Consider the following 21,480-nt stretch of genomic DNA (forward strand, 5'->3'; position numbering starts at 1 on the left):
ACTTTATACGATTTAGTCATTTTTCACAATTGGGCTCATAAATGCTAAAATTAATCCACCAATTTTTTCATGCACTATAATAACCATGCCATGACTCTATTTTGATAATAAAATAATTTCTCTAACTTTGAATTTATGATCCCATGACCACTATTCCAACTAGTCCCAAAATCGGGTTGTTACATTTCTCCCCTTTTGGGATTTTTGTCCCTGCAAATCTTACTGGTGAATAAGTTTGGGTATTGATCTCTTATAGTCTCCTCAGGTTCCCATGTGGCTTCCTCGACTCCTTGTCTATGCCATAAGACTTTCACAAGTGCTATACTCTTGTTCTTTAACTGTTTGACTTCCCGAGCCAAAATCTTGATTGGATCTTCGCCATAGGTCATGTCCGGAATAATTTCAACCTCTGTTGGCTCAATCACATGCAAAGGGTCTGATCTATATCAATGTAACATGGATACATGGAACACGTCATGAATCTTTTCCAATTCTAGTGGTAAAGCCAACTGATAGGCAACCGGTCCTACCTTTTTCGTAAGCTCACAGGGTCCTATGAGACGAGGACTCAACTTGCCTTTTCTACCAAATCTGAGGACTTTTCTCCACGGGGATACTTTCAAAAATACCTTATCACCATCTTGAAACTCAATTTCCTTTCGTTTCAAGTCCATGTAGGATTTTTGTTTATCCGAGGTGGCCTTCAAGCAGTCACGAATCACTTTAAATTTCTCTTCAGTCTCTTTGACTAAATAGACCCCGTGAATCTGGTTCTCTCTCAATTCAGTCTAGTATAAGGGCGTTCGACACTTTCGCCCATGCAAAGCCTCATAAGGTGCCATTTTCAGACTTGTCTGATAACTGTTATTATAGGCGAATTCAACCAACAGTAGATACTTTTCCCAACAGCCTTGGAACTTAAGGACGCAACACTATAACATGTCCTCTAATATCTGAATTACTCTCTCTAACTGACTGTCGGTTTGCGGATGGAAAGCTATGCTAAAATTCAACTTTGTTCCCAATTCCTTTTGTAAATTTTTCTAAAACCTCGAGGTAAATCTCAAGTCTCGATCTGAGATAATCAATAATGGCACTCCATGAAGTCTCACAATCTCAAAAACGTATAAGCCGGCTAATCTCTCAAGGGAGTAGTCGGTACGTACTGGTATAAAATGTGCCAACTTAGTTAGCCTATCCACAACAACCCATACTGCATCCTTTTTCTTTAGGGTTACTGGCAAACCCATCACAAAATCCATAGTGATCCGATCCCACTTCCACTCGGGGACTATGATAGGCTGAAGTAGACCCAAAGGTACTTGGTGTTCAGCCTTTACTTGCTAACACACTAGGCACTTAGACACAAACTCTGAAATGTCTCTTTTCATTCCCAACCACCAATACATTTTCTTCAGGTTGTTGTACATTTTCACACAACCCAGGTGGACGAATAAACAACCACTATGTGCCTCACTCAAAATCTTCTGAATAAGCTCAATGTCTTTGGGCACACAAACTCTATCTTTTAACATTATACATCCATCGGCACTAATACGAAAATCTGATTCAATCCCGACTCACACTGAGTTTTCTTGGCTTGCAATTTCTTATCACCTTTCTGAGCTTCTCGAATTTCTTGAAGAAACGTCGATCTGGCTCCCAACTCTGCTAGAACCGAACCATCATCAGACAAAGCCATATTAACATTCATTGCTCTTAGTGCAAATAATGATTTTCTACTCAATGCATCGGCAACCACGTTCGATTTTCCCGGGTGGTAGTCGATAATCAACTCGTAATCCTTTATTAGCTCTAACCATTGTCGTTGCCTTAGGTTCAACTTCTTTTGAGTCATCAAGTACTTAAGACTCTTCCAGTGAACACCCGAAACTTCTCACCATATATGTAACACCCCTTACCCTTATCCAAGGCCGGAACAGAGTACAGGCATTACCAGACTTAACAATACACATAGACGAAAATCGGGCCATAAAATTTCATTTAATTCAAAACTTTTCGAACACATGCATAACAAACAAAGCTAACTATATCATCACATCAAAACATAGGACATGGCACGATTAATTAAACTTATAAACCATAATGGATAAGGACCACATCTCATGATTTTATATGATAACTCAATGCAGACTGATACGTATGGTGAAAATCATAATAAAAATACATCTCACAAACCAACTTCCTATACATGCCACTCACTTGATATTTCTAATATTTGAATTAATTTTCCCAAAAATGATAGTTTGATAATGTGATTTTTGCCTCCGATGATCTCCAACCCCGAGCTGACCTGCCAATACCAAAGAAATGGAGAGGATGGGTAAGCTTTACACTTACTAAATTCATATGAAAATAATAAGAAATTACTACCATGCTTTTCAAGATAAAACACTATAATTGTACAATTACACATATTCAGGACAGGCTATTTTCTGGAGTCCAGTGTAAAAAAAATCATATCTCGAGGTACAAAACTCAAAATCCAATTCTGTAAATTTTCCCTGAAACTAAACTCATATTTCTACTTACTGATTTTTTCTAGAATTATTGGTTGGGCCATTTAGTACAGTTTATTAGTTAAAGTCTCCCCTGTTTCAGGGTATGACTTATCTGACCCCTATGCACTACGAACCGAATTTCTCCCTGTACAGAATTCCAACAACCATGACGTTTGTTTCCCTTAAAATTAAATTCAATAAGGAATCCATGCATGTAAGTTATGACTCTCAATAATTTTTTTACAATTTATGGTGAATTTCTAAATTCAGAACAGGGGATCTCGAATTCATTCAGACCCTGTTTCACAAGAATTCAAATATCACACAATATAGAATTCTTTTGCTTCCCTTGTTTATTTCGTGTCAAAATAAACTCATTAAGCTTTATTTCCATAAATTTTTTTAAATTTAATTCAACTTAGACAATCTTTGGTGAATTTTCAAAGTCATGCACTGCTACTGTCTAATACTATTTTACTACTAAAGTTCACTTTTACACAAGTCACTTAATCCATTCCATTTTACCGAGGTTCGCTCAAATATTGAGCATATTACTCATAAATTCAAATAAACATATACTTGCACTTGTTCATCACATAATCACTTTCACATGTATTTTCATTTAATTGATTTCCCGTTGAACGCATCGGAATAATAACAGATACACAATTGCCTGCACATTTTCCCATTTCCACACTTGTAGCTGAAGCTATCTGGTACGCATAGTAGCCTGCACTTAGTACTACACATGCGACCAACAGTTTGGTACACGTAGTAGCCTGCACTTAGTACTACACATGTGACCTCACAATAGATCATTCGTATCGTTTTTATTCCGAAGGTTCAATCGGGAAATTCCTCACTTTTCAACATTTTACTAAATTGTCCGTAATCAATTTAAATTCATAATTTACATCAAATAACCATTTGAGAGGCAGCCACATTTCATATGATATCAAAATATAATAACATAAAAAGAATCGATAGATTATTTATGTACGAATTTACTCGAAGTGTCGATCTTACTATCCATAGTACCAATTGTCCATTCATAGTATAATAAGACACAACTCAAATATCAAATCAGCTTTTAAGAATTTACATAACATATATCACATATTTCATATATCACTTGTCATGTATCTTTATTTTCTTGCATTTCATGTAACATTCTTTCATGTCATATTTCCACATCATAAACACCATTCCATCAACTTTTCCAATATATTAAATCATAAAATATATGAAATAATAGTAAGAAATATAATTCAAACATAACATTGCATTATTATTATCATACGAACTTACCTCGATCCGAAACAACAATTTACCATTTTAGTCCATAACCTTGTATTTTCCGATTTAAGCACGAATCTCGATTTCCTTCATCTATAATATCACATTTAGCCTAATAATTAGTCACACTATTCATACGGGTCCAAAAATCATATTTTTAAAATTTTCATTTTGACCCTAAACTTTTGCATATTTGCACTTTTGCCCCAAGGTTCGGAAATTAAACTTCATCCTATTTTCTTATGTTTTATGACATGCTGAACATTTTTCCCTTCTATGGCAACATCAAATTCTCACTCTAACATGTTCTTATGACTATTAGGTATTTTTACCGATTAAGCCCTTTTGCTCGTTTTCACTTAAAACCGAGTTGCACAAGTTGTCTAACATAATTTAAAACCTCATATTATATCATAAAACACCAAAATACACAAATTTCACCTATGGGTATTTTTCCAAATATGAACCCTAGGTTGAATTATTGCTAGCATAAGCTAAATCAAGTTACCGGGACTCTAAAAAACGTAAAAATCATTAAAAACGAGGCTAGAACGGACTTACAATCAAGATTGGAAGCTTGGAAACCCTATCCATGGAGTCTCCCTTGGTATACACGTCCATGGTGAAGAAGATGACCAAAATTGGCTTTTAATTTTGTATTTTAATTCATTTTACCCCTAAATGACCAAAATGCCCTTACTACTAAACTTTCCAAAAATTCCATTCATGTCCAATATTTGTCCATAAACTTTGAAATTGGTCAAATTGCTATTTAAGACCTCCTAATTAATATTTCGAAGCAATTTCATACTAGAAACTTCTAGAATACAAGTTTTGCAACTTATTCAATTTAGTCCCTAACTTCAAATTAAACACTTTATGCATAGGATTTCTTCACGAAATTTTCACATAATCATGCCATCATATCATAGACCTCAAAATAATCATAAAATAATTATTTCTATCTCAAATTTGTGGTCACGAAACCACTATTCTGATTAGGCCCTAATTCGGGATATTACAATTCTCCCCCTCTTTAGGGATTTTCGTCCCCGAAAATCTTACCAGAAAAGTGGTCTTCACTTAGATTCCTCAATTTCAAATTCAGTGTTGAAGAACTTTCACTCAGGCGGTGCCTCCAATATATCTCTTTAATTTCTCATATATTCTGAAATTCATTATCAGAAGTCGATCCTCACTATACTCTTTTAGTTTGCTACTCACTATGACATTTTCCTCTTTCCACTACGGAAATAATTCTGATATAACCTCGAAAATAGTCCTTTCTTCTAGTTACAAAACAATTCATCATACCATCCTTTACTATTCATTCATTACGTTAATCAAAACTGTCTCAATTGCATTAGCTCAAGTATCAAAATATCTCAATTGAAGACATTAACTATAATTGACTTACTTGAGAGAAGTAATCCACCATACCGATTGAAACTCGCACTTTTATCACTTATACCTTTACTGTTGTCAAACCTTATACAAAAATTAGAAAAATCCCAATACTGAAATCACCACATCACCCAAATTAAATCAGAAGTATAGCCATACTTGACATGATTATCACGAGCTGAAGAATGCACTCCGAACATGAGTCATAGTTGACAAATTACGGAATAAAGATAACAAGAAAACTGAATAAAGAAATCCAAGATAGAAAAACCCAGAATAAAGAAATCGAGAATAAAGAAACCCAAGATACGATACTATGTCGGAAAATTGAAAACCAAACTCATAGAAAAATATAGAAGATCCTGATAATTCCTCAGAGAAAAGAAATCCAGTAGAAAACATCATTTAGTCTCACTGGAATCAAATGCAACAAGAACAATGTATCTTCCCATATATATACATATCAAATGGAGCATCAAGTAGAAGAAACAGAATCATAGTATCATACATATTCTCTCATCAATTTTTATTTTTATTTTTATTTTTTTTATCAGGCAGAATATAATAGAATGCCCGAAGGAATAGAGCAATATAAATTATAAACCAGTCAGGCTACCAATGCTTTCATTTAACATCAGGATTAGAAAACATCCCCATATAACAAGAATTTCTTCAAAAGATCAATAACCATAGAAATATTTCTGGGGACGGATAAACACATAGAACATCTTAGAAGAAACTGCTAAAATCTATCCAACCGTAACTGTCACACTCAGATATTATACATTTCATATATCATTTCCCCAAATATTTCTGCCATCGCAAATTTCATGTTACTTTTCACTAAAGAAGACTAGTTCTGAATAAATTTTTATTTGCACTTTTCTCGACCTTGTACCTTAGTAATTCAATTTATCAAAATAAATTTCTTCTCTAACTGGAACAGTGCATAACTCCAATAATCCTTATGCCAATCTGATACTTTTCTAGCTTTGACTTTACTTATCAATTCATTCTTCAATCTCTAATCATATTTATAATCATTCTAGCACTGAACTCTTTGGTTTCTCAATCGGAAACTTATTCAGTATAAATCTCATGAAATTCCATTATAAAACACCACTATGGCAAGGGGAAAGGGGTCGTAGGGCCTCTGATTCAACTCTCATTTACATATACATGTAACACAGTTTTCTTCATAGCAATCATATCTCAATCATGTTATTCATTTCGGGTAACTAACATTCATATTGATTTAATGCTCACTTTCCAGTTATATCATTTAGTCAAGTATAATTATACATGCATCCTATGTTTTCTGGATAGCTTGACTTATCCATTCATCTACTCGAACAAATCATACTCATGACATCATATAAGGGTTAAACAAACATAGATATTTATATCACAATCACAACTTTCATTTCGTGCATCATCATATACATATAATTACAATCACATAATTCAGTCCAAACAATTTAACATAGATAAATTCATTTCATTATAATCATTTATCTCATAAAAAATATCATTGACATTCATCAACATTCAATGTTCAACCAAGGCAATGACATTTTCATTCATATCATGATATTAGGAACTTTTACTCATACCTCTACAAATTTCTATTTATCCCGTTCATCTTATCAAGTAAGCCAAGTGCACTACATCATATGAGCATCAAGAAAGTATGGATATTTATCACAACATGACCTTTCATCTCACGTGTTATCACTTATATATATATATCATAAACTTTTATTCATACTTTTCTAAATTGAGGCTCATCATAATCGTAATTTTATTCAAACACCTTCGCATCACATTGAACATGGTCAGTGCAGCTCGGTTTGAGAGTACCTCTGTCTAAGCAAGACAGTGCTCATACGCGTCGGGAGACATCACACTATCATGGATCAGTGGCATGTATAGCTGGACTTTTACATATGCTAGGTTAGTCCGAGAACCGACTAAGCCATAACTCTGATACCACTAAATGTAACACCCCTTACCCTTATCCAAGGCCAGAACAGAGTACGAGGTATTACCAAACTTAACAATACACATAGACGAAAACTGGGCCATAAAATTTCATTTAATTCAAAACTTTTCGAACACGTGCATAACAAACAAAGCTAACTATATCATCACATCAAAACATAGGACATGGCACGATTAATTAAACTTATAAACCATAATGGATAAGGACCACATATCATGATTTTATACGATAACTTAATGCAGACTGATACCTATGGTCAAAATCATAATAAAAATACATATCACAAACCAACTTCCTACACATGCCACTCACTTGATATTTCTAATATTTGAATTAATTTTCCCAAAAATGATAGTTTGATAATGTGATTTTGCCTCCGACGATCTCCAACCCCGAGCCAACCTGCCAATACTAAAGAAATGAAGAGGATGGGTAAGCTTTACGCTTAGTTAGTTCATATGAAAATAATAAGCAATTACTACCATGCTTTTCAAGATAAAACACTATAATTGTACAATTACACATATTTAAGACGGGCTGTTTTCTGGAGTCCCAGTGTAAAAAAAATCATATCTCGAGGTACAAAACTCAAAATCCAATTTCGTAAATTTTTCCTGAAACTAGACTCATATTTCTACTTACTAATTGTTTTCTAGAATTATTGGTTGGGCCATTTAGTACAGTTTCTTAGTTAAATTCTCCCCTGTTTTAGGGTATGACTAATCTGACCCCTGTGCACTACGAACCGAATTTCTCCTTGTACAGAATTCCAACGACCATGCTATTTGTTTCCTTTAAAATTAGATTCAATAAGAAATCCATGCATGTAAGGTATGACTCTTAATAATTTTTTTAAAATTTATGGTGAATTTCTAAATTCAGAATAGGGGATCTCGAATTCATTCAGACCCTGTTTCACAAGAATTCAAATGTCACACAATATAGAATTCTTTTGCTTCCCCTGTTTATTTCATTCAAAATAGACTCATTAAGCTTTATTTCCATAATTTTTTTTAAATTTAATTCAACTTACACAATTTTTGGTGAATTTTCAAAGTCATGCACTGCTGTTGTCTAATACTATTTTACTACTAAAGTTCACTTTTACACAAGTCACTTAATCCATTCCATTTTACCGGGGTTCACTCAAATATTGAGCATATTACTCATAAATTCAAATAAACATATACTTGCACTTGTTCATCACATAATCACTTTCACATGTATTTTCATTTAATCGATTTCCCATTGAACGCATCGGAATAATAACAGATACACAATTGCCTGCACATTTTCCCATTTCTACACTTGTAGCGAAGCTATCTGCACGCATAGTAGCTTTGCACTTAGTACTACACATGCGACCAACGATCTGGTACACATAGTAGCCTGCACTTAGTACTACACACGTGACCTCACCATTTAATACATGTAGTAGCCTGCACTTAGTACTACACACATGATCACAGTTTTCAGGTACGCATAGTAGCCTGCACTTAGTACTACACATGCGACCTCACAATAGGTCATTCGTATCGTTTTTATTCCGAAGGTTCAATCGGGAAATTCCTCACTTTTCAACATTTTACTAAATTGTCCGTAATCAATTTAAATTCATAATTTACATCAAATAACCATTTGATAGGCAGCCACATTTCATATGATATCAAAATATAATAACATAAAAAGAATCGATAGATTATTTATGTACGAATTTACTCGAAGTGTCGATCTCACTATCCATAGTACCAATTGTCCATTCATAGTATAATAAGACACAACTCAAATATCAAAATAGCTTTTAAGAATTTACATAACATATATCACATATTTCATATATCACTTGTCATGTATCTTTATTTTCTTGCATTTCATGTAACATTCTTTCATGTCATATTTCCACATCATAAACACCATTCCATCAACTTTTCCAATATATTAAATCATAAAATATATGAAATAATAGTAAGAAATATAATTCAAACATAACATTGCATTATTATTATCATACGAACTTACCTCGATCCAGAAATAGCAATTTACCATTTTAGTCCATAACCTTGTATTTTCCCGATTTAAGCCTGAATCTCTATTTCCTTCATCTATAATATCACATTTAGCCTAATAATTAGTCACACTATTCATACGGGTCCAAAAATCATATTTTTAAAAATTTTCATTTTGACCTTTAAACTTTTGCATATTTGCACTTTTGCCCCGAGGTTCGGAAATTAAACTTCATCCTATTTTCTTATGTTTTATGACATGCTGATCATTTTTACCTTTTATGGAAACATCAAATTCTCACTCTAACATGTACTTATGACTATTAGGTATTTTTACCGATTAAGCCCTTTTGCTCGTTTTCACTTAAAACCGAGTAGCACAAGTTGTCTAACATAATTTAAAACCTCATATCCTATTATAAAACACCAAAATGCACAAATTTCACCTATGGGTATTTTCCAAATATGAACCCTAGGTTGAATTATTGCTAGCATAAGCTAAATCAAGTTACCCGGACTCTAAAAAACGTAAAAATCATTAAAAACGAGGCTAGAACAGACTTACAATCGAACTTGGAAGCTTGGAAACCCTATCCATGGAGTCTCCCTTCGTATAGACGTCCATGGTGAAGAAGATGAGCTAAATTGGCTTTTAATTTTGTATTTTAATTCATTTTACCCCGAAATGACCAAAATGCCCTTATTATTAAACTTTCCAAAAATTCTATTCATGTCTAATATTTGTCCATAAACTTTGAAATTGGTAAAATTGCTATTTAAGACCTCCTAATTAATATTTCAAAGCAATTTCATACTAGAAACTTCTAGAATGCAAGTTTTGCAACTTATTCAATTTAGTCCCTAACTTCAAATTAAGCACTTTATGCATAGGATTTCTTCACGAAATTTTCACACAATCATGAAATCATATCATAGACGTCAAAATAATCATAAAATAATTATTTATATCTCGAATTTTTGGTCACGAAACCACTATTCCGATTAGGCCCTAATTTGGGATATTACAATATAGATGGTGTCTTCAAATTTCCAACGCTAATACTATGGCAGCCAACTCTAAATCATGCGTAGGGTAATTTCTCTCATGTGACTTTAACTGTCTTGAAGCGTAAGCTATGACCTTACCTTCTTGCATAAGCACGCACCCCAAACCATTTAAGGAGGCATCGCTATATACCACAAAATCCTTGCTCGACACTGGTTGCACTAACACTAGGGCTTCGATCATCAAAGCCTTTAATTTCTCGAAACTCTATTGGCACTTTTCTGTCCATTCGAACTTGACATCTTTTTGTAGTAGTCTTATCATCGGGGTAGCTATCATAGAGAATCCGTTTACAAACCATCTATAGTACCCGACCAAACCCAAAAAGCTTCGGACCTCTGTCACATTCCTTGGCGGTTTCCACTCCATAATGGCCGAAATCTTGCTTGGGTCAACTCTAATCCCATCACCGGACACAATGTGTCCTAGAAACCCGACCTCATTAAGCCAAAATTCACTCTTACTGAACTTGGCATACAATTTCTTGTCTCTCAAGGTTTAAAACACAACTCTTAGATGCTTCGCCTGCTCACTCTCATCACGTGAATAAATCAGTATGTCATCGATAAAGACGACAAAAAATTTATCCAGATATGGTCTGAAAATGCGGTTCACCAGATCCATAAAAATCGTCGGGGCATTAGTCAACCTAAAAGGTATAACGAGGAACTCATAATACCTGTATCTTGTTTGAAATGCAATTTTCAACACATCTTACTCTTTAACCCTTAATTGATAGTATCCAGACCTCAGATCGATCTTGGAAAATATAGTGGCCCGCTTTAACTAATCAAACAAATCATCAATCCTTGGCAAAGGATATTTTTCTTCACTGTTACCTTGTTGAGCTGCCTATAGTCGATGCATAACCTCATCGATCTATCTTTCTTCTTCACAAAGAATACTGGAGCACCCCACGGGGAAAAGCTCAGTTTCATGAAGCCCTTGTCTGTTAACTCTTGCAACTATGCTTTCAACTCCTTCAATTCTGTTGGAGCCATCCTATACGGAGCAATTGAGATAGGTGCCGTTCTAGGGACCAACTCAATTCTAAACTCAACTTCCCTCACTAGAGGTAAATCGGGTAATTCCTCTGGAAATACATCTGTAAACTTACGAACCACTGGTACCGATTCAATCTTTAACCCAGACGCTTGAGTATTCAGCATGAAAGCTAAGTAGGACTCATATCTTTTTCTCAAACACTTCTCAGCAATCAATGACAATATTATTACAAGCAGATTATCTGACTCACTTGTCCTAACCCGAAGAACATTCCCGTATTCACATTTCAACTTAATTACTTTCCTCCCACAGTCCACTACAACACTATGAAAAGTCAACCAATCCATCCGAAGAATTACATCAAACTCATTAAACGGCAATAACATCAAGTTAGCCGAAAAACAATGACCTCTAATTGTCAAAGGACAATTCCTACACACTTGGTTCACTAGTACATGTCTGCCTAAAGGATTGGACACTTTTATTACAAACTCAGTGGACTCCACTAGCATACTCATATGAGGTATCAATTTTATACAAATATAAGAGTGGGTAGATCCCGGGTGAATTAAAGCAACAACAGATATTTCATGGATAAAAAAGGTACCCGTGATCACGTTGGGAGACTCTGCCTCTTCCCGAGCTCATATAGCATAAGTCATTGCAGGCGCTCTGCCCTCAGACCTCACCACAACATCTCTTGGCATTCTTCTAATGCTAGCCTCACTTTCGAATTTTTTCTGTGGCCTACCCCTCAAAGGGGCACTACTATCTTTCACATCTTGTTTTCTCTCTCTCTCATCCAATTCAGGACAATCACGGGTGAAGTGTTCCAATGATCCGCACTTGAAACAACCCCTTTCATTCCCTCGGGACTCGCCAAAATGACGCCTACCACATTGCGAGCATTCTGCCCTATTTGGCTAAGTGTTACCAAGACTTGCGACCGAAGTGGTCTAGGCTTTAGAAGTTGTGTTCTGCCGGTCCTTGTTCCTATTCGAATACCCCACTGAAGCAATTGATCGGGTAGTGAACCCTCTCGATCTTTTAGATGAAGACTGATGTGATTTCCCCATTTGTCTCTTCTTTGAATCCCAGGACTCAAAAGCCGCTTTCCTCACTTCTCTAATCAACTCTTCGGCCTTACAGGCTCTTTCAGCAAGTGCTACAAATTCCCGTAGCTCTAAGATGCCAACAAACACTCGGATGTCTTCATTAAGCCCATCCTTAAATCTCTTACACATAGTGGCCTTTGTAGACATGCACTCCCGCTCATACTTACTGAGCCTCACAAATTCACGCTCATATTCTGTCACTGACATTCGGCCTTGCTTTAGATCTAGAAATTCTTTTCTCTTTTGGTCTATAAACCGCTGACTAATATACTTCTTTCGGAACTCTTCCTAAGAATTCCCAAGTTACCCTCTCTTTCGGTACCACAGACACGAGAGTGTTCCACCACTGGTAGGCCGAATCTCTCAAGAGTGACACTAAACACTTCACGCACTCCTCAAGCATGCATGACAATTCATCAAATACCCTGATGGAATTTTCTAGCAAAAACTCTGCTTTTTCTGGGTCATCATCTATACTAGCCCGAAATTCCTTGGCCCCTTATTTCTAAATCTTATCCACTGGAGGTTTCTCCCTCCTAAACATGCTCACGCCTTGCGGAGCTACTGGGGCATACTGAGGAATCAGAAGAGGTGGGGGAGGTGGAGTGTTTGGGTTCGCACATGTGACAGCCCTAAGTTGACCCTAGTCGGAAAGTGGTTTCGGGACCACAAAACCGAGTCATAAAAATAATTAACAGTCATATTTGATGCTCATTATATATGAATATACATGTGTGAAAAAATTCATGCTTAAATTTTGTATATAGTATGTGAAATTTATTAAATAGGACTTGTATGAGAAAATTTAGAAATGTGCTAGGCAAATGCTAAAGTGGCCCATTAATATATGTTGGAAAGTGCTTGTACTTGCATGTCAAATTAGCCAAACTATAGGTAGTGGGCAGCCATGCTACAAATTATATAATAAAATATGAATTTTCTATTAACTTTAATTAGCTAAATGGCATAATATCATGAATTAATGAAAAGAAAATATAGAAAGTGGGTGAAAACAACAAAGTGTTCACCTTGTTCATTCAAAAGGCCGAAAGTGAAGGGAGTTGGGAGGAAAGGAGCCATTCGGCCATTTCAAGTCTTCATTAAGGTATGAAATTCATGTTTATTCTTGAAATTTTAGATAAAATTGAACTAGCTACCAAGTTCTTTAGGTAACCCATGTTAGGAATTTTGATTTTGGGAAGACTAGAACTTTTACCATAGTAGCTATTGAGGATTTAGGTTTTTGTTTCATGTTAAATTGGATGAATCTTGGTGTATGGGTGTTTGAACTAAACTAATGATCAAATAGGTGCATAGATACAAAGTGGGAAGAATCGGCTACTAAGTTTGATACTATTGCCGAATATGAAAATGTTATGCTTGAGTAATGCATGTGGTTAGAGTTGGTAAAATGAAAAGAATGCTTAGAGGTGTTATAATTGATTAGGTGTTAAATTAAAAGATGCTAAAATTTTCATTGTTTTAGCCGAATATGTGTTTGTTCAAAGAAGGAATTATTGAAGAATGTATATGAACTTGGCAAGTGAATTCGGCTTAGTACATAAATGATGTGAAAATTTTGGAATTTATTTTTTGATTATGTGTATGTATGACCAAGTATAATCGGCCACATGAGTAAAATGAGTTTGATATGTGATTGCCGAATGTGACTAACAAGTAAACATTATTGGTAAAAATATTGAATACTTCTACTTGTATTCATTAAGCTCAAGAGCAAGGGGGATCAAAGTTAGATCGGGGAAAGGAGAAAGTAATAGAGTAATCAATCCACAACCGTTTCAATATACCGAGGTAAGTTTTTAAGTAGGCTCTTCTAGTATACATAATTAAAGATGCCTATAAGAATATGGTAAATGAATCGAAATTTTTGGTTGGCACTTGAATAAAATTGTTCATTAATTAATGTGGGTATGCGATTCATAGTGAGGATCATTTGGAGTTAAGCTGTAATGGTGTTATGAACATGTGAATTTGAGTATAACTTTGGAGTTGAAATGTGAATGATGATATGTATATTGATAGAATCTATCCGGACTAAAGGTCCGCAGCTATGAGTGGAAAAAAAAATATAACCGGGTTAAGTCCCGAAGGCATTCGTGCGGGTTACTATAACCGGGTTAAGTCCCGAAGGCATTTGTGCGGGTTATTATAACCAGGTTAAGTCCCAAAGGCATTCGTGCGGGTTATTATAACCGGGTTAAGTCCCGAAGGCATTTGTGCTAGTTGTTACATCCGAGCCAAATTCCGAAGGTATTTATGTTTGGAAAGGTGTGACTCTGTCGTAATAATTCCGATTAATGTGCTCATAATCCCTAATATGACCATGTATGGATCGTATATACATTGGAAAAATTTGGTACAGTGTCAGTTGTGATTACATAATCGAATAATGCTCTTCCGGCCATTTCTTAGGATTATATGAAGTCTATAGCTCACTCGAGCTACATGAAATTGAATCAAATGAAATTTAGTTAAGTTTGACTTCGAATGTATAAACCTATTGATAAAAGTGTAAATTAAAAAGAATACGTGATCTTGTGCATAGGCGTTTATTTATCCTTATGAATGCTATTTCTTTTGTGTTTTTGTTTCAAATGAGTTCCTTACTTATAAACTTACTAAGCATCGAAACGCTTACTCTGTTGCTTAAATTCTCTGTATTATAGATTTTGTTCGTCAGCTATCGGACTCGGAGGTGTCAAAGTCGAAGTCATCCACACTATCTAAGCCACTTTTTGGTACTCTTCAGTTGAACTTGATAATGGCATGTATAGGGCTGACCCTTGTTGTTAATTAAGTATCTTTTGGTAATGTATATTCGTATAGCCATGCGAAAATGGCTTGTATATTTTGAGTATAACATTATGATCATTTTGTATATATGGTCTTATGATATGGTTATTAAGTGGTGTGGAAATGTTTGGTAATGATTAGCCATTGGAATGGCCAATCATGGTCCTATTGGTGCTACGTATGTCATGGATAATCGTTATTATACTTGGAAATAATGTATGTCAAATTACTAGTTGATTCATGGAAAACTATGAAATAGGTAAAATTTACCTTAAAATAGATGCTGATAGCAGCAGTGATGTGAATTTGAAAAATCACTAAAAATAGTAGAAATGGAATTAAATAATTAATAAATTATGTAATCGAATCTTGATGAGTCTATTTTCATATGGAAGAAACCAAACGACCATATGAGCCGTATTTTATGAGATGTTTAAGTTTTCGTGAAACAGGGCCAGAGCAATTTATGGATCCCCTGTTCTGACTTTGGAAATTCACCATAAATAAACCAGATATAATTAGAAGTCATGCTTTATATGTAAATATTCCTTTTTGAGTCTAGTTTTATTAGAAACAAATGGCATAAGTATTGAAGCCATGTACAGGGAGATATCTAATTCGTAATGCATGAAGTCAAAGTAGTCGAACCCTAAAATAGGGGAGACTTTAACTAATAAACTGTACTAATTGGCCCAACCAAAAATTCTAGAAAAAAATTAGTAAATATATGTATGAATCTAGTTTCAGGAAAAATTTACGGAATTGGATTTCGAGTTTTGGAACTCAAGATATGATTTTTAGAGTGACTGTGATGCAGTTAGCCAGCTCGTCTGGAAATTTTAAAAATGAATTGTATGAGCTGTTTAAGTAAGGAATTAAGTCCGTTAGCACCTCGTGTTCGACTCCGGCAACGGTCTCGGGTACGAGGTGTTACAGCACAAATAAAATCTGTATACCAAGCGTCCATCATCCGGAGTTAGGCTTCTCTAGCCCCTCCGCCTTGACCCATAGTTACGGGCTCACTCTCTACTGGTGCGGTCCCTTCAGTGGGAGCCGGCACATTACTTTCCACATCATCTGCCGTGGTTCTATCATGATCCATTTACTATATGAAAACATATTTCATAATCGTCAGAAATCATTACACTATCAATATACAATTATGGCATGTATAGCTAGACTCGTACTCTCGCTAGGTTAGTCCTAGAACTGACTAAACCATAACTCTAATACCACTAAATATAACACCCCGTACTCGTAACCCACGCCAGAGCAGAGTGCAAGGCATTACCTAACGTGATCACATGTAAACAAACAATCTCGAGTCACCCAAACTCAGTCCAATTTAAAACTTTTTTCAATTTCTACTTTAATCTTCTTATTATGGGCCTACGAGCCCCAAATCAACTATTAGAAATTAATCGAGACTATACCGGGTCCTTAAACCAATTATGAATATTGTGTCCCTAAAATAGGGAAACTGCCTGTGTGGAAGGGCAACACGCCCGTGTGGAAGGGCAGCACGCCCGTGTGACCAACTCGACATGGTCTTGTTGATGGCCTGTGTGACTCACACGGCTTACACACCTGTGGATAGGCCCATGTCCTTCATCCATGTGAAATTAACTTCTAATTCACACCTACAAGGGTTTCTACACGACCAGACACACGCCCTTGTTGATGGCCCGTGTCCCTCACACGGCTAGGATATGCTTGTGTGTTAGTCCGTGTACAAAAAACTAGGTATTCTGTTTCTGACATCAGCATTCCCAAACTGAGACACTGCCATCGCACACTCCTGTGTACTAGGTCGTGTCCTCCACATGGTTGAAAAACATGGCCGTGTCTCTGCCCGTGTTTTTATTACCATGCATATTGACTTGAACTTTTTACGTGCAGGGGACACACAGGCGGACTACAAGCCAATGGGGCAAACCGTGTGTCACACATGGCCTAGACACACGCCCGTGTGCCTACCCGTATGGACAATATAAGGCTATTTACCAAGCCTCGCTGCCCCTCTTACATACCTAGTATCATACACATACCAACCAATACCAACACAAGCACAATTCATTTAACCAATTCAACCACAATAGACATTCATTTAACCATGGTAATGCATCTTTTATAAATTCAAAATGAATATTAACTATCATTCAAAGCTTAATACAAATTAAAGTGTTTCCAACCCAAGCCAACACATTTGGCCAATTCTCAAAGATACAAAATAATAAAGCCTAAGTCCTACACATGCCATATTCAAAAATATAAATCCAACTATACCGAATGCTTTGGTTGATAGTGTTATCGATATCTCTAACTTCTGGAATCCTTGAGCTTGTTAGCCGGCACTGTAAGGAAATGGAAAGGAAAGGGAGTAAGCATAAAGCTTAGTAAGTTGTATATAAATAAGTATACAACAACAATTTATCCATAATCAACATGCTCATAACACCAAAGTAGGCATAAGTGTAACTTACTCAATACCATCCATACAAGTCACCTATTGTATATACTAATCTCATATCTCATACGTACCAATTAGGTACTTGTACCATTCACCACATGGTTATACTTTCCTCATTAGCTTAAGAACATAATGTTCACCGCTGAACCATTTGGAGCACTACCGAATATTCATTAAGCCTCAAACATGGGTAAGGTGCCGATGCCATGTCCTAGACATGGTCTTACACTGGCTCATATCTCAAGTCGATGCCATGTCCCAGACATGGTCTTACACTGACTATCATCTCGTAGCTAATGCATGTCCCAAACATGTCTTACACTGGCTTACGTCCCGAGGCCAATGCATGTCCTAGACATGTCTTACACTAGCTCTCGTCTTAATGACGATGCCATGTCCCAGACATCGTCTTACACTGGCTCTCATAATGTGGCTGATGCATGTTCTAAACATGTCTTACACTAGCTCACAAACAAATGACCCAAACGTCATGGCATGAATATCCAATTAACTTCTTAAGGTTACAACGAAATTTTGACTATCTCAATTATCATTATACATTCTCAATTTCACAACCAAACAATTCATGCTATATTAACTTAATACAAGTCAATACATGCATTAACAATGTAGTTGTATTATTTACATACAACTTACCTCGGATTACAAAACATATACAACTAGTCAGTTTAGTCGATTTGCTTCGCTTTCCCCCGGTCTAGGTTCGAATTTGACAATTATTGATCTATATTAGCAAAATACACTCATTTAATCACTAAATTCAATTGGGAAAATCAAAATTCACCTCTTCGATAAAATGACCATTTTGCCCCTAGACTTTGGCAAAAATGACTATTTTACCCCTATGCTCGAAAATCAATTTTTATCGAATTTCTTTGCATCTCAAGCCTAGCTGAACTCTTTTTACTCTTATAGCAACTCCAAATTCATCATATTTCACTCATTTATCAACTATTTTACAACTTGTGCGAAATAGTCCCTTTAGGTGTTTTCATGCTAACACCTTTAACAAAAGTTGTCTATTACACTACTAAGACTCATATTCTTCCATAAAAACTCAGCAAACATCACGAATCCTTTCATGGAAAAACTCCAAACCCTTAACCATTTTACAAAATAGACCCCTCATTTGAAAGCTCATGCTTCTAGGGTCTCAAAAATGTAAAAAACATTGAGAGAAACTATCAAAATCACTTACTTGAGAGGGCTCAAAGTTGCTTAAATTTTTGAAGCTTTCAAACCCCTTCAATGGTTGATATTTTTTGCTAAGAAGAGAGAAAAGATGATAGCTTTTCTTTTTTGTTTTATTAAAAATACAACTAGTCCAAACTAGTGACCTAAGCTTCACCTAATTTTGACCTTCTCTCCAATTTGTCTCCCATGGCCGGTCAAGCTATTTTCTAAGGGTATAATTGCCCTTTAAAGACCCCTAATTTTGGTTCTCTAGCTATTTAACATCTTTAGCTATCAAGTTAGGACTTTTGCACTTTATGCGATTTAGTCTTTTTCCACAATTGGGCTCATAAACACTAAAATTAATCCACAAAATTTTTCATGCACTATAATAACCATGCTATGACTCTATTTTGATAATAAAATAATTTCTCTAACTTCGGATTTGTGGTCCAGAGACCACTATTCTGATTAGCCCCAAAATTGGGCAATTACATTTCTCCCCCATTAAGGATTTTTGTCCCTAAAAATCTTACCAGTGAATAAGTTCAGGTATTGATCTCTCATAGTCTCCTTAGGTTCCCATGTGGCTTCCTATTACATTTGTTCGATTCACATATATAACATTTGTTTGTATGTCATTACAACCTATATTACCATTTCAATACAATCCAACCAAAATTTCCAAATGCATAAGCATATAAAATATCAATACCATGTAATTTACATAGCATTATGGCAATTCATTTCTATTTGTATAAACTGTAATTCATTCAGATAACCAGTAGTTCATCCGTATAAACAGTAGTTCATCTATATAAACACATATCTTATTCATATGATCAGTAACAGTAATTATGCCCGCTGAACCTATTAGAATATCGAAGAATACTCTGGTGATACACTATAAGTGTATTAATCGTTAATTCGTCAATTCATTATCATTTATGCTCTTTTGAGCCATGATCGGTAAGCTCTTCTTGAACTGAAACGGTAAACTCTATCGAGCTGAAACGGTAAGCTCCAATGAGCTAAAAACAGTAAGCTCTTACGAGCTAATATATTTGTAAGCTCATACGAGCTGTGGTGACCCTACAACAAATGTGGGAGCCTGACCAAAATGGCAACCCTAGCGACATGTCACTCGTATTCTACAATTTCCTAAAGTTCGAACGGGGCTCGGTATTATTCAACTTCATCATTTAAGAATTTAATGATCAATAATTCAATTTATCAAATCATATACATTCAGTTCAATTAAATATATACATTTAAATACTCAATTTGCATACTCAATGCATATGATCATACCAAATCCATGTAACCTATATAACATTTGTGACATTTCACTTCTATTCATGTAAACAATAATACAATCATATAACCGGTAATTCGAATTTCAATTAAATTATTCATTCAACTTATACACATACATTTTAAACAATTACATGTGTAACGCCTCTAACCCGAATCCGTCACCGGAATAGAGTTACGGAGCATTACCAGAGTTACCGATTCATTTATCAGATATTTCATTAATCCGATATCTTTTCTTTTCCACGTTCAAGTCTCGTATTCAAGTCATCCGGATCTTTATAAAGAAATTTGATCATTGTTTTCATTTATTTCATGTTATAATACATTCAACTAATGCTCTAAACAAAATTATCATTTTACCCCTAAACTTTTAATTAATGACGATTTCATCCTTAGGTTAAAATAAAATAAAATTATTGCAATTTAATCCTTATTTACAGCCGTTATTCTCACACAAATTGATAACAACCTATGAATTCTATAAAATGTCAGAATTTTCCATAATTTCAACACTTTTCAATTTAATCCTTAAAACATGTTTTTCCCTGATCTTGAGCTAAATTAATAATTTCATTCAATTTTGTAATTTAAATAATAAAATAATCCATTTCATGCAAATTGGTCATATCTAACATTTTTTTTTACAAAATTGCCAATAAAATTTTACTTTTATTCAATTTAGTCCATGAGCCTAAAACATGCAAATTAGCCATGCTAGATGAATTTCATACATATTTTCCTCCTCCTCCTCTCCATTCCACATCCTTAATTTATATAACATGCAACAAGTAACATTATCAATAATTTCACTATTTACTTATGTATATTCAAAACTGTCCATTTGCGTCATAGTCACTAAATTATTTATATCTTAAGCTACAAAATTCGAAATTAAGATCCGATAATTTTCCATGAAACTAGACTTACTTATATTATTACCATAAAATTTTCAGAATTTTTGGTTTAGCCAATAAATACAGTTTATTCTTTAAAGTTTCCCCTGTTCTGCTGTCTGACAGTTCCGACCCTTCTTCACTAAGAATTAATTATCTCATCGTACGAGATTCGGATGATGTTCCTGCTTATTGCTATTGAAAATAGACTCTTTAAGGATTTTAAACATATAAATTTAATTCCTTAATTATTTTTCTCCAATTTTTGATGATTTTCCAAAGTCAGAACAGGGGAACCCGAAATCATTCTGACATTGTCTCACAAAACTTTTTATATCTCATGATTTACAATTCCATTGCTTACACCGTTTCTTCT

The sequence above is a fragment of the Gossypium arboreum genome, chromosome 12 (assembly GCF_025698485.1).
Source record: "Gossypium arboreum isolate Shixiya-1 chromosome 12, ASM2569848v2, whole genome shotgun sequence".
NCBI classification, from domain to species: domain Eukaryota; kingdom Viridiplantae; phylum Streptophyta; class Magnoliopsida; order Malvales; family Malvaceae; genus Gossypium; species Gossypium arboreum.